This window comes from Apodemus sylvaticus, chromosome 6 (assembly GCF_947179515.1).
Source record: "Apodemus sylvaticus chromosome 6, mApoSyl1.1, whole genome shotgun sequence".
Taxonomy (NCBI): Eukaryota; Metazoa; Chordata; class Mammalia; order Rodentia; family Muridae; genus Apodemus; species Apodemus sylvaticus.
In genome coordinates, this window is record NC_067477.1 from 92,531,589 (window position 1) to 92,544,289 (window position 12,701).

Below are 12,701 nucleotides of genomic sequence, written 5' to 3' on the forward strand. Positions count from 1 at the left end.
GAAAGAACTCAGAAGTGTTCACTTAAAGAGTCTTTGGTCACAAACATCAAATAATATTTTTCTTGTCACTTTGCCTTGATGGTCTGTTAAAGGGGTGGGTCTAAATATCCCAATAACCTGAGCAGCAGTTACTTACCTATAAAGCTACATTGACTAACTTTTGTTGAATACATGGTAACTGTAACCTATTTAGTCCCTGCAAAGTTTGAATGAAGACCTTAGTTCCTTGGGAAGGGTTTATTTTGTACTTATTTTTCTATGTGCTCAGTAAATAATAAGTTACTCTTAATTTTTTTGCTGAAGTAGATCTGACTTTGACAATGGAGAAAATTATGTAATCAGAATCAAACAAGCACCCATCATCAGAGTTCATCCCTCTTCCCATCCAGTACTCTCCCTCTGGGCCCCTCAACCCTGTACACAACGAAGCTTTGACACGCTTGGTAATGGAGCTGGCACTTTGCCCCTTCCTGCTAGCCCACTGCCTGTTGCTTTGGGATATTACATATCATTTTTAATCCAATCAACACGTATTTATGTGTACCTACTTCCATATTTTGTTCCTTATTCTCTTCTAAAATCATTCACATGTCATTTCATGATGTCATTGTCTCTCTGTAGAACTACAAATCCAAGAACCCAAAACAAAACATTTTATAAAGAGCCTTTTGTTTACATTGAAACACAGCAGCATTCTTCTGAGCCTTATGCCTCATCTTAAAATCTTGGAGAAGCTGGATTATATATACACATATACAACAAGGAAGGAGGGAGCTGGCAGCACTGTCTCTTTGATCTGACTCTACCCAAAACTCTGCTTAATTGATGTTTAAAACATCCGGATGAAGGGAGGCAGGGGACCAGAGGAGGGGCCAGGACTTAGGAGAGGGCAATGGAGAAGGGAAGGGAAGGGAGAGGATGAGGAACAAAGTATTTATGACAATGCCGTAATGAAACTCAGGACTTCAGATGCTATCTTAGTATATTAGTAACATAAAACATTCAGATGAAGCTCAGTCTTCATGAGGGTTTCCCTAGAGCTGGAGCAGGGGCTGTCCCTAAATCTATTGCCTGCCTTATCTAGCCTCAGTGGGATAGGATAGTTAAGCCTAGCCCTGCAGAGACTTACCATCAGAGGTGCATTGATCAGGATGTAAAGTGAATGAATGAATGAATGAATGAATAGATAGATAGATAGATAGATAGATAAATGGAAGAATAAAATTAAAAAAAAATTCAGACAAAACAAATGTAGCAAAAATGTCACCATTTCCACTATAACCCAGTGACATCTGGTGCATTCATAGCATTGCACACCTATCATTTACATCGGATCCCCAAACATTTTTGCCACACCCAAAGGACATCCTATATCCAATTACTTTCCATTTCTCCTGTCCATAGCTCCTATCAACATTAATTTGATTTCTGCGTCGATGACCTCATCTCTTCAGGATATTTCATTTTACTGAAGAGATGTAATGTGACCTTTTCATCCGGCTTCTTTCATGTTTAGCAGGGTGTTAAGATTCATCTATGTAATAGAATGTATCAGAAGTTCATTCCTTTTCTGGTCTGAAAAATATTGTGTTGCATGTATTTCATAATTGATTAATTATTCATCAGATAATGGTTATTCTGGAGTTTATACTTTTTGATCAGTATGGGCAACACTACTATGGACATTTAGTTTTTGTTAACTAATTTATAATTCCTACGTGGTTTATATACCTATGCATAGAATTGCTTTATTTTATAATTCTATTTAGCTTTTATAGAAACTGCTAAATTTTTTAATCTAGTGACAAGATCATTTTTGAGTTCTATCAGTAATGCATAAAAGGCTCAAATTTCTCTATATCGTGCCAACACTTACTATTTTATACCTCGGGAAAATTAATTGCAGCAATCCTAGTTTGTAATGAAGTAGTTCATCATTGGGATTCTGATCTGGTGATGAACAGTTTTTCTTTTCCTTTACTTACTTTCCACGTAGTCCAGGCTGACCTCAAACCCACAAGACTCTGGCTCAGCTTCCCTACTTGGAGGATTATAGACATACGTCACCATGCCAACCTCACTTACTTTCTTCTTTGGAAAATATCTATTCAAACCCTTTTGCCCCTTTGTTATTGAAACATTTTCATATTTGTTCGTAAATTCGAAGGTCTTTTGTTGTTGTTTGGTATTCTAAGCCCTGTTAGATGTGTATTTTGTCTCAGCTCATCTGTGTTCCCTCTGTTGCTCAGCCCATTGGTTTCATACGTCACATCGACTGTCAAATCCAAGGTCCTGAGGCTTTAGCTCTATGTTCATGCTAAGCTTGCATGCTTTCTGCTAGTCATTCCATTTTGAGTGAATTTTTGTATACAGTCTAAAGGTAGAAGACTTATTCCATTCGCTTGCCATCAGCTTTCTAATTGTTCAAACCAGGTTTGTTTAAAAGATGCATCTTGCCTCATTTGAAGAAGCTATAGCACCCTGGCCAAATGTCAGATAACCATCCATATATTTTCCCTTGACTTTTGTATTTTCTCTTCTCCAACCAGACAACATGGATGGGCATGAGGATTGAACCTTTAAAAGAAGAATCTCTAATTTAGCATATGAAGCTTATCTATTTTACCCATCACGTTTCGGAAGTCAACACTGCTTTCCCTACCTAGCCCTACCAGTTCAGCCCAAACCCCTGTTTACTCTCATCTGGATTCCTGCTGTGGCCATTTCTCAATAACAGTCAGAGCAGTCTTCTAAAATCAACACTATAGCCATATGAATATCAGTTCCTGCCATTTGAACCATAAATTCAATGCCTTTAACATGATCGCAGAGCCTCCATTCTGTGCCCAGTGCTACCACCCTTACCCCCTTAGATTCTTTACACCAAACTCTCTGGTGTTCTTGCTGTTTCTTGAACTCACCAAGCTCTTCAATTCCCTAAAGCTGATGCATATGTAGTTCCCTCTGCCTGGACAATTGCTTCTTCACCCTTCTGCTCTTGAATCGTAATAATACTTCCACAGAGAGGCCTTCTCTGGCCTGCCCTATTTTATTCTCTCTCCAGGATCTTTGCGGTTTTATTTCCTCATGTTTATCATGAGCTGTGATTATGTATTTGTATATGCATGCCCCTTTTAAATGACATGCTTGTTTCTGTGCTGCTGTTGTACTTCCTGCCCCAAGTGCATTACGTAGTACATAAAAAAGATCCATAAATTCTTTAAATGAATAATGTGTGATGAATGCCTATTGCTTTGCCAATATTTGCCAGTCAATAGAGTTCAGCCTATTTATTCCCCAATACTCCATTCAGCATTTGTCAAGTGACTATTACTGTAAATGCTGGGACTTGAATAGAACACAATCCCTGCCATCAAGGGGGCCCCGAATGGGAAAATCTAAGGTACAGAATGGTGGCTCCTCAGGGGTCCCAAATGGGAGAATATAGGGTACACAATGGTGGCTCCTAAAATATCAGATCCTGACCCTCCCTTAGGACCGGTGTCACCATTATTTGGAAAAGGCGACTTTACAAATGTGATAGAGGATCTTAAGATGGGGGTAGGGATTATATTACTTTATCCAAGTGGGCCCTAAATGCTATCTCATGCATCCAGGAATGAGGCAGAGGACTATTTTACATGTATGGGTGCAATACACACACACACACACACACACACTCTGATGGAAGTAGATTGTACATGGCAACAGTCACTAGAAGCTAGGGGAGACATGTCTGGAGAGGATATGACCCTGTTGCCATCTTGAAATTGGCCCAGTGAGCCTGATTCTACAGTTACTGCCTCCAGAATTGTGAGAGAATAGTGTTCTGTTGTTGTAAGCCATCCAGGGTGTTGTAATGTATTATAGTGGCCACAGGAAACTAATATTGACAGTGGTAGAAATGACTAAATCTTCACAAGACACCATCCCTGGGTAGAAGAACCACAGTGGTGGACAGCAGCAGAGGAAGGACTCCCTGGGAAGAGTCTGAGAAGGTGTCTTAGAGCAGGAACACTGAGCTGAACTTGGAAACATAAACAATCTTCTTTCAGGCAACATTGGAGACCGTATATATGGAGATTATTCCCACAAAGCGACAAGTGTGAAAGCAACGACAAGTGTGGAGGCCTGGGGAAGCACTCATAGGAATGGACCCTCTGAGAGCAGCTGGAAAGTCTTGTAGATTGGGTAGAACAGCAGAAACTATGGGAGTTGAGAATCAAATTCTGACCAGACTGTGATGTGATCTGCCTTTGCTCTCTAAGTAATAAGACATTCATGGAAATAAATTCACGGATTGATTTGTAGAAAGTGAATTTCTACAATAGCCTGAATAGGGGCCTGAAGCTCAGCTCTGCCAGTAACTGAGACTCAAGAAGACTCAAGAAGCTCAGATTATATGGGAATGTAAACAGGAAGCCAATACATTCTCCATCTGGGATACTTATAAGGCTGTGGCAATAACCTAGTCAGAGATGCCAAAGTGGAGAGGCAATGAGAAGGACAGAAGACCTTGCACAAAGGAGGGTTGTATAACTCCCTCTCCTGCATGGGCTGTCGAAGAGGAGCTTTAAACACATAGAGATTGAAAGATAACAGGAATAAAATTATGAGGAAGTGGAAAGTCAAATAATTTAGTTCAAATCACTTGTTGGAGTAAAGATGTGCACGGGAGAGACAAGTTCTGCTTTCAGAAACATAATTAGAAATATCTGCTGAGAGTGGAAAATGTCAGCAAGAGAAAGAAAAGGAAAGGAAGATAAAGGAAATGGGGATGTGAATAGATTAAAAACAAGATGAAGATTATACCCTGGGCAACACCAGATCTTGGAGAGAAGGTTTACAGACAGCATAAGTTCTCCAAACCATTATAGAGCCAAGAGTATTCTAGAGTCTTATATGCTAATGACTTTTATAACATTCCTTTATTTGAAAGACTTTTGATCTCGTGGGAATCAGTATTGATCCCAGACCAACAAACTGGAGACTTTGTTGGCAGCCTACATTTCTATGTTCACTGGCTTCCTGAAGTCCTACCTAAGGATCCAGTCATGCAATTGGTTAATCTGAATAACCACGTCAATAAACAATCCCTTGATCAAATCATGAAACAATTAATCCAGTAAGAACTTAATGATCTGATCAACTGGTTGACTGTAATGAAAACCAAATGTACCTTTATCTAGCAGTTGGACTAATTCATCATCATTTTGTGAGATAACCATTCTCCGGTCGGGATCCGGACCCCAATCAGATTGGCAATTACTGTGAAGGTATAGACGTCTGCTTAAATTAATGGGCATCATATCTCATTAACCTCTTGAGCCTTTGCTATGTTCTTAGTGTTACTGACACACTCGAGGCATGAGCAAAGGAGGTGGCACAAAGGAACAAGAGCAAGGAGCAAAAGTAAGACAAAGAAAAAGAGAGAAACGGGAAGGAGAAAACAAAGGCGAAATCAAGAAAAAGAGAAAATAGGATAAGGAAATTTGTTTCTAAAGGTGGGATAAATACAGTTTGGCAATCACAAAAGGAAGGTATGGAGAGGTACAGTTAGAGACAAGTAAGTGAATGTCAGATAAATCTGGGCTCTGAGTCCTGAGCTTCCAGTCCTAAGTGTGTGACCTCGAATAACATAATGTCTGAACATCTTTGCCTCTTTCTGAGAAGTAGCAGGCAGAGGTAGTAATCTACATTCCTAGAGCTGTGTTTAAATATGGATTTCGCTACATAACAGACACAACCACCAGCAAATCATGCAACCTCTCCCTGATCTGGTTCCTTCATGTTTTAAAATGACGGAAACAATACGATATCCTTTATCAAGTTGTCCTAGTGAACGTGTTGGTTCTTGAGAAGCAGTTAGGCTATTGTGCTTAATAATGTTAGCTATTAAACGTTGTAACAAGTAACTTGAAAAATATTTGCAGAGGCTCCTGGGACAATGCCTGGCTTAGAAATCATGCACATAGCTAGTGGCTCTCCTCTAAGCTCCTCAGGTGGAAGAAATGGTAGAATGATGGGCTTTCATTAGGCCTTTATCCAATTCCTCCTTGTATGGGCACCTGATAGCCCACTGGAGCCATTTCTGATCCCCTGATGTGGCCTCAGTTCGCTTGGCTCTTGCCAAGCTAATGGGTTGAGATTCTGTCTCAAGGCATTTTGAAAAGTATTTACAAATGATTCACTGAATTTATAGTTAAGTGCACAACAGCTTTAAAAGCTCACTACTCTTTGGAAGTTAAGTTTTTGCATTTTATAAAGCATGAGGCCTCAAACAGTTCTCCAAAAAAGAGGTCTAAATAGATAGGAATGAAAGTCACTGCTGGTAAAACCTAATAGGGAAATCACTGCACCATTCATCCTTTTTGCATGTGATTCCAGTGCAGAACATGATTTTTTTTAAATGAAGCAAGTCAAGTATGGTGCATGCTTGTAATTCCAGCACCTGGAAGATGGATGGAGAATCACATAGTGGGCTCAAGGTGAGCCTGAACTACACAGTGAGACCTACTTTAAAAAGACGTTCTGGGAAGCATATGCTTAGTGTGTGGAACACCTTAGCCTTGACCTTATCCAAGAATGAAGGAAGTATTTTAGCTCCTTTCCTCACCACACATTTATAAGACACATGCACATATATTCACTGTGCACATATATTCACTGTGTACATATTTACACCTTTCCACAACCCACTGGTTGCATGAAACCATCTGAATTCCTGGGGTTGAGAAAGGGAGCCATTTCAACTCAAAAGAAAAGATGGGCAGATTTAATCCTCTGAAGATATATCAATGAATATGGAAAACCTCTGTCTGTGTGTGATTTTACTCCCATAACAGGGTAGCAGTAAGATCTGCCCAGCCACGAATCACCCTGGTTTTTTGTTTTGTTTTGTTTTGATTGTTTTGCTTTTTGGATTTTTGTTTGTTTTGTTTTTGGTTCTTCAAGTTAGAGTTTTTCTTTGTAGCCTTGGCTGTCCAGGAGCTACCTCTATAGACCAGGCTGGCCTCAAACTTACAGAGATCATGTGTCTCTGTCTCCAGAGTGCTGGGATTGAAGGCGCGTGTCACCACCACCCAACTCCACAGATCACCTTTTGTCTTCTCAGGTTTCATATTTCCTTTCCAGCACTTTACTCAGGGGTCTCTAAAAACTGTGGTATCTGGCAGATCCTCTCCGGTGTCCAGAACTGTAAACACCAAGTACTTTGACCACTTTCCAGGGGTATAAATCACCCAAGTTTCATTCCTTTTCCCTTGCCTTGTCTTTCCTCATCTCTTAAACAGTAGGTGCTGATGCCAGACCGTGAGGTTGCTCTAAGAATTAAGGGGATGATTCCAAGAGATACAGAGGTTATCCCAGGCTCATGATAGGCAAGCAGGCAACAAACCATTGCTCTTCTTTTCAGTAGCTCAGAGTGAGAGCCAAATACAAGAAGGCAATGGAGAAACTCTTCTGCTCACCTGCAACATTGTGCAAAAGAGATGTCTTTCCCCATTGCACAGGGAGATGAAGTTACCCATAAACGCATGTGTGGATCATGTGGTCTTGACTGGGGCACCATTATCCCTGTTAGTGTCTGGCTAAGTGCTGGTTTATCTTCTATGCACTGTTGTTAAGGTCACTTGGCACAACCAGTTGACTTAAAACAGCTATTGAAACTTTCTCATCAGGTATTGGCCTTTTCCACCTAACGTATAGATGTCTGAACAGCCAGAGGGATGTGAGGTATCCTGAGGAACATTTTCCAGGCCAGGGAGGAGATGGAAACTTGCTGAGCTCAAACCAGAGTGTAGTCACGGTAGAACTGCTAAGCAGCTCCTACGTGTCTGCCACATTCTGGTCTATGAACATCCTTGCCTGAAGAGGAGTGTCTCTTCTCCTTCAAAACTTGCTCTTCTTTCTATCTTTTTTTCTTTCTTCCTTTCTTTCTTTCTTTCTTTCTTTTCTTTTCTTTTCTTTTCTTTTCTTTCTTTCTTTCTTTCTTTTTCTTTCTTTCTTTCTTTCTTTCTTTCTTTCTTTCTTTCTTTCTTTCTTTCTTTCTTTCTTTCTTTCTTCTCCTCCTGCTCTTCCTCCTCCTTGTCCTTCTCCTTGTCCTTCTTCTTCTTCTAGATTTATTTATTTATTTTATGTATATGAGTACAGTGAATTTAGGACGTCTGCTTGCTCCAGTCAACCCTGCTCACTCAGTTCCTGCTCCTTCAGGCCCAAAGGTTTATTTATTATTATAAATAATCACACCATAGCTGCCTTCAGACACACCAGAAGAAGGCATCAGATCCTATCACAGATGATTGTGAGCCACTGTGTGGTTGCTAGAATTTGAACTCAGGACCTTTGGAAGAGCAGTCAGTGCTCTTAACCACTGAGCCATCTCTCTAGCCCTCGCTCTGCTTCTTATCTGGGTGTGTCTTTTACTAGGTCACCAAAATTCACGAGGAGAGCAAAGGCTCAAAGGGACCTTTGACCTCAGTAGGGCACACCAACTTCTACATTGGCTTCTGACCTCACCTCTGCGGATAAGATATAGACAATGAAGGAACACGGTATTTGTTGGGGACATGGGAGTCTAGGGGAGCAGAAAAGGAGCCCTGATTCAGGTGGCAGGGAGTGGTGTCACAGCAGATTTTATTTGCAAGAGGAAGATTGCTAGCACTTTGGAGTCAGCAATACAGTTTTATTCCAAATAGGTTTAAATTGCTTTTCTTTTTTTTTTAATTTTTTTTATTCGATATAATTTATTTACATTTCAAATGATTTCCCCTTTTCTAGCCCCCCCACTCCCCGAAAGTCCCGTAAGCCCCCTTCTCTTCCCCTGTCCTCCCACCCACCCCTTCCCACTTCCCCGTTCTGGTTTTGCTGAATACTGTTTCACTGAGTCTTTCCAGAACCAGGGGCCACTCCTCCTTTCTTCTTGTATCTCATTTGATGTGTGGATTATGTTTTGGGTATTCCAGTTTTCTAGGTTAATATCCACTTATTAGTGAGTGCATACCATGATTCATCTTTTGAGTCTGGGTTACCTCACTGAGTATGATATTCTCTAGCTCCATCCATTTGCCTAAGAATTTCATGAATTCGTTGTTTCTAATGGCTGAATAGTACTCCATTGTGTAGATATACCACATTTTTTGCATCCACTCTTCTGTTGAGGGATACCTGGGTTCTTTCCAGCATCTGGCAATTATAAATAGGGCTGCTATGAACATAGTAGAACATGTATCCTTATTACATGGTGGGGAGTCTTCTGGGTATATGCCCAGGAGTGGTATAGCAGGATCTTCTGGAAGTGAGGTGCCCAGTTTTCGGAGGAACCGCCAGACTGATTTCCAGAGTGGTTGTACCAATTTGCAACCCCACCAGCAGTGGAGGAGTGTTCCTCTTTCTCCACACCCTCTCCAACACCTGCTGTCTCCTGAATTTTTAATCTTAGCCATTCTGACTGGTGTAAGATGAAATCTTAGGGTTGTTTTGATTTGCATTTCCCTAATGACTAATGAAGTTGAGCATTTTTTAAGATGCTTCTCCGCCATCCGAAGTTCTTCAGGTGAGAATTCTTTGTTTAACTCTGTACCCCATTTTTTAATAGGGTTGTTTGGTTTTCTGGAGTCTAACTTCTTGAGTTCTTTATATATATTGGATATTAGCCCTCTATCTGATGTAGGATTGGTGAAGATCTTTTCCCAATTTGTTGGTTGCCGATTTGTCCTCTTGATGGTGTCCTTTGCCTTACAGAAACTTTGTAATTTTATGAGGTCCCATTTGTCAATTCTTGCTCTTAGAGCATACGCTATTGGTGTTCTGTTCAGAAACTTTCTCCCTGTACCGATGTCCTCAAGGGTCTTCCCCAGTTTCTTTTCTATTAGCTTCAGAGTGTCTGGCTTTATGTGGAGGTCCTTGATCCATTTGGATTTGAGCTTAGTACAAGGAGACAAGGATGGATCAATTCGCATTCTTCTGCATGCTGACCTCCAGTTGAACCAGCACCATTTGTTGAAAAGGCTATCTTTTTTCCATTGGATGTTTTCAGCCTCTTTGTCGAGGATCAAGTGGCCATAGGTGTGTGGGTTCATTTCTGGATCTTCAATCCTGTTCCATTGATCCTCCTGTCTGTCACTGTACCAATACCATGCAGTTTTTAACACTATTGCTCTGTAGTATTGCTTGAGGTCAGGGATACTGATTCCCCCAGATTTTCTTTTGTTGCTGAGAATAGTTTTAGCTATCCTGGGTTTTTTGTTGTTCCAGATGAATTTGATAATTGCTCTTTCTAACTCTGTGAAGAATTGAGTTGGGATCTTGATGGGTATTGCATTGAATCTGTATAGTGCTTTAGGCAAAATGGCCATTTTAACTATATTGATTCTACCGATCTATGAGCATGGGAGGTTTTCCCATTTTTTGAGGTCTTCTTCCATTTCCTTCTTCAGAGTCTTGAAGTTCTTGTCATACAGATCTTTCACATGTTTGGTAAGAGTCACCCCAAGATACTTTATACTGTTTGAGGCTATTGTGAAGGGGGTCATTTCCCTAATTTCTTTCTCAGCCTGCTTATCCTTTGAGTATAGGAAGGCCACTGATTTGCTTGAGTTGATTTTATAACCTGCCACTTTGCTGAAGTTGTTTATCAGCTGTAGGAGCTCTCTAGTGGAGTTCTTTGGGTCACTTAGGTAGACGATCCACTACATAAACAAACTCAAAGAACAAAACCACATGGTCATTTCATTGGATGCTGAAAAAGCATTTGACAAAATTCAGCATCCCTTCATGCTTAAAGTCTTGGAGAGAACAGGAATTCAAGGCCCATACCTAAACATAGTAAAAGCAATATACAGCAAACCGGTAGCCAGCATCAAACTAAATGGAGAGAAACTTGAAGCAATCCCACTGAAATCAGGGACCAGACAAGGCTGCCCCCTTTCTCCTTATCTTTTCAATATTGTACTTGAGGTACTAGCTCGGGCAATTCGACAACATAAGGAGGTCAAAGGGATACAAATTGGAAAGGAAGAAGTCAAACTATCATTATTTGCAGATGACATGATCATCTACCTAAGTGACCTAAATTGCTTTTCATTGGAATCAAACTAATACTTCCATTTATACATAAAAATGCACCCTTGCTGTGTATACTAACACACACCTTTAATCCTAGCACTTCAGAGGCAGAGGCAGGTGGATCTCTGTGAGTTCCAGGACGGTCTAGTCTACATAGTGAGTTCCAGCACAGCAAGAGCTACATAAAGAGACCCTATCTCAAAAGGAAACAATCACAAAATCCCCAAACCTCCTGTATGTTCGGGAGAGATGTCTCAGTGTGCAAAGTGCGTACTGAGCCAGCACAAGAACTAGAATTTGGGTCCCTAGCACCCAGGTGAACAACCAGCTCAGTGGCAAGCACTGGAAACACTGGTGCTGGGGGTTGGAGATGGAGAGAGATAGAGCCCTTACTGGAAGAAGTGGAAACATCCTGATCCCCAGACCTCCAAATCCATGAGCTCCTCAAGTAATGAGGAGGAGAGTCAGAGGGATTTGGCTGCTGTCAGCTGCAGGCCTCCATATGCACTGATGCACATTCATGAACACGTGCACCAGTATATAACCCATACATATGTACATATCTTATACATCTTCTAACTTTCTGTATCCCATATTCTTTCTTGGCCTTTGCCAGATTTGGAATCCAGGCAGAAAGGAGACACCTCTGTCTTACCAGGCTCTCCAATGCCCAAAAGGCCAGGAGAGAGTTGCTTGTGATGGAATGTTGGGGATGGGGTTTTGAAGAGCTTGCTTCCTTCCCTGGCCCTTCAGACATGGTTACCCCACTCTCATTACGCATGCCAGTTTGGGCCTCACTGGCCTTCTCCTCATTTCAAAAACCTTATAGCAGACTACATCTCATTTTGAAACCCTGAACCCATTGGTCCTTCCTGGCCGGTTCCTATCTACTCCACCCACAGACCCTCCTTCCATATTATGTCTCAATTTTAACTTACTTTCTTTTGTTTTTCAGTTTAAGTACCTTGTATCTTTTCTTTATCATCACTTAAAGTAATTTCAGTTTACTCTTCAAGAAGATATTTAAAATTTTTAACTGAAATGATTACATACATATCCTTGGAGCCCAATGTGATATTTTGATATGTATGCAATGTGCAGTGGTAAAACTAGGATGATGGTTATCTCCTTTACCACAAATACTTATTTATTTCTTTGTGTTGGTAACATGCAGGACTCTGTCTTCTGGTTATTTGAAATATACAATAAATTCTTGCTATTTGCTTATTTCCTCTGTGTGTGTATATATACATATTCAGATACATATATATATGTATATATATATCAAGATTTTATCTCTCTCTCAAGATTATTTATGCACATAAATTTACATTACACATATACATATATATAAAATATATGTATATATACATACATACAGAAAGGCTAGAAGGTTGTTGGCAATTTGAAAATAGCCTAGTATAGTGGCAAGAACTCATAGTCTCAGCCCCTGGGACATACACAAACACACACACACACACAGTAGGGGTGAGGGATGGAGGGAGGAAGGGAAGTGAAGGAATGAGAGAAAGGGGAGAAAATTCTCCCACAGGCAGACTTAGAGGTCTGCAGTAGATACAATTCATTTTTAAAGGACCTCTCATGGGCTAGCTTTAAAGACGTTGGTAATAACTGTC